Below are 3,470 nucleotides of genomic sequence, written 5' to 3' on the forward strand. Positions count from 1 at the left end.
CCGGACACGCTGAATCTCCCCGTCAGCCGCTAACACAGGCAGCGGCAGCAGGTACACGGGCACATCTCCCACTGCGACGTGCAGCTGGGCAGTGCTCCCACTCCGTTACCTTCTCAGCATTGTATTAAATTGTGACATTCGTCCATACCATCTACCCAGGGTTTTCAATTGATTCGCAGTAGGCTGCAACTCTAACATCAGTTTGACACTTCCATTACTTGTGTCTACACATACTGTGTCAATGATTATAACACAGTGCCCACTATTCAAATCCACTTGCACAACCTGACAACCGCAATTGCCCTGCCTTGCAGCACCAATTATCTGTCCAACCAATTGTGCCACATGAGAGCCGAGAGCCACCCAGCATATCAAATCCATACTGTATATACCGGCTTTTCTATTTATAGTCTGCCATAATATTTAAACATATACGTTTTTTAGTGATTTTGTGTGTGTTTTTTTCTATATATAGTCTGCCTCTCCCAACCCCATGGGTCAAGCTTGATGCGCCATCTCTATCTGTAGTCAAACAGTCATAATCGAATCGATTGAAGTACACCTAATTAACCCAGATATATTGCCACCATACCCCACTGGATTGCCCAAACCCTCCCCGAACTTGGAAGCCAAGCAGTGGAGGGCCGGGACAGTACCTAAGTGGGAGACCCCTGGGGAAGACCAGGTGTGGCAATATAAGCACAAGGGAGGTGAACCGCTGTACATATGACTGCCAGAGTGAGTTTTTAATTAGGTTGGAGTCCCAACATTCAAGACTGCACACCTCAGCTTGGCACTATGAGGGTAAGTCCTACTGTACATATATGCTGAGCAGAGGCGTAGCTACGGTGGAGCCGGCGGAGTACAAGCTCCGGGCGGTGACATGTCACCTGTCGCCAGAGCTCTGCCGCCGGCTCCCCCGCCCTGCTCGCCCGCTGTGCCCGGCATCAGTAGGGTAAAATCCGGCGAGCGCACTCAGTGCGCATGCGCCGGAGGCAGGGATGCAGCGCCAGGACGAGCATCTCTGATGCACGGGCTGTAGGCACGCCCCTCAAGCTCAGAGACAGCCAATCGGCTTCCATCCCGGTCCCCGGCCCGCCCCCTGCCGACTGCTGCATATTAATGAACTGAGTGTCGGTGAGGAGGCCGGGTCCTAGCTACGCATGCCCTTGATACACACCGCCCAGCCTCCGCCTAAAAATACCGGGGACACCGCGCCGCAGCGGCCTAATCACCGGGGATTCCAGCGGAGAAGCCCTCAGAACACCATTTCCTGTCATCGCCGCCCCCAAGGTACGAGCACCCCCGTCTGCTGCCCTTCACCCGTGACAGGTGCATCCCTGCCACAGCGCCTGGCCTTTCCCCGGTGCTGGGACCCACAGAGCTTGCACTCTATTCCCTGTGTTAGTGCAGTGACCTGCAGAGTTGACATTTTATTGCCTGTCAATGCTTTGAGCTGCGGAGCTTGCACTCTATTCCCTGTCAGTGCCGTGATCCGCAGAGCTTACGCTCTATTACCTTTCATTGTGAGTGCTGTGGCCTGCAGAGCTTGCACTCTATTCCCTGTCAGTGCCGTGACCTGCAGAGCTTATGCTCTATTACTTGTTGGTGCTGTGGGGGGGGGGGCGCGAAGCATGCCCCTGCTCCGGGCACTGTGGAATCTAGCTACACCACTGATGCTGAGTGTTGGTCTGTGGGACTGTGTTTGGGGCGCTGGGCTCTTTGGGCTGCTGTTGCTTGGCTGCTCCATGGCATCATATCGTACACTTTCAATCACCCCTTTAGTTTGTTTAATATATATGTAGCACCCTTCACATTTATTATTACTTCTTACCTAGGTAAGTCCTATCACATATAATTTCCCCTATTCCTTTTACTATCACTTTAATTTCACACTAATGTGATGCCATGGGGTGGTTCTGCTGGGCTGGCCTGGGGGGCCCTGTGCCCTGGACCTGTCTCAGAGTAGTGTTAGGGACTTGTCCTATTGAGGTAACCTGGATGCGGTGGACAAGCCCATACTAATGGCCATTACTATGCTAATAACCTCAAATGCAGTATAGCAAGATATTAAAAGGTCTAGCATATATATTTAGTGTGCACCTGCAAACTCCTCCTCCTGCTTGTTGCACTACAAGTCTCAGCAGGTAGCACCTCATATGTCCAGGGTGTGCAGTTTAGGCCCCCCCCCCTATGTCTTTCTATTTGGAACCAGGGTTCACTGTAGATAGTGAACAAAGCGGAATTTCAGCAGTTTCAGTACAGTAATATATTATGGTTGACCAATGTTTGGGGATTTGGTCGTTTACAAAACACTATTTTGTAAATTACTATGACAAATTAAATGCTATGTCTCCACTTTTATAACACACAGTGCAGGACTGGCCCACAGGGGCTCAGGGGAAACACCTAGTAGACCCCATTGCCTGGGGTCCCCACCCCTCCTCTATGGTTTAGGCATGTAGGGTTAGATTGTGCACTTGATAGATACATTCTGTATGTTATATTAAACTGTTCAAGACTGTAAATAATTTTCTACAGTGCATTTCTGTTATTAATCTGATACATTATGCATGCAGTAGCAGTATATATATAAATATATATACATTATTCACTAAGCATGGGCCCTACCACTGGATTTATTTTTGAGAATTTATAGTAGATGCAAATCACATCTTCATTTGCCATCGAATGACTTTTTTAAAAGGCATTTTTTAATATAGCCTATATGGTGTTACTAGAGGTGTTGCTAGAAAGCCCTACGCCACCCTGTGTGACCCGTGCTGACAGGTGGCGGGTTCGGCGGGGCTGAGGGCAGGATGGACGGCTGAATTCCACACACTTGGCTCTCTGATGACTTCCACCCAGGTAACCTGGGGAAGCCAGCCGGGTGCGTGTGCCGGAACTGATGGCATTTGATCCGGGGGGCTGGGCTGGATCCTCCTCAGGTGATTGGACACCTGAGCCCTTTTAAGCTATTCAGTCCAGCACAGCCCTGCCGGTGATAGCTTCCATTTGTGGCAGTCACCTCTCTCTGTTCTGTTTGCTCCTGGCTTGTTTGGTCCCATCTTGGATTCCTGCTACACACCCGTTTCCAGTTCTAATATAGCCTATATGGTGTTACTAGAGGTGTTGCCAGAAAGCCTTACACCACCCTGTGTGACCCGTGCTGACAGGTGGCGGGTTCGGCGGGGCTGTGGGCAGGATGGACGGCTGGATTCCACACACTTGTCTCTCTGACGACTTCCACCCAGGTAACCTGGGGAAGCCAGCCGGGTGCGTGTGCCGGAACTGACGGCATTTGATCCGGGGGGGGGCTGGGCTGGATCCTCCTCAGGTGATTCGACACCTGAGCCCTTTTAAGCTATTCAGTCCAGCACAGCCCTGCCGGGGATAGCTTCCATTTGTGGCAGTCACCTCTCTCTGTTCTGTTTGCTCCTGGCTTGTTTGGTCCCATCTTGGATTCCTGC

General features: G+C 51.0%; 1 pseudogene; it reads left to right on the forward strand.

Moving 5' to 3' along the window:
* The first annotated feature begins 578 nt into the window (after positions 1–578).
* Positions 579–697, forward strand: LOC146039867 (5S ribosomal RNA; annotated as a pseudogene).
* The last annotated feature ends 2,773 nt before the right edge of the window (positions 698–3,470 follow it).

The sequence above is a fragment of the Crinia signifera genome, chromosome 9 (assembly GCF_055691185.1).
Source record: "Crinia signifera chromosome 9, ASM5569118v1, whole genome shotgun sequence".
NCBI classification, from domain to species: domain Eukaryota; kingdom Metazoa; phylum Chordata; class Amphibia; order Anura; family Myobatrachidae; genus Crinia; species Crinia signifera.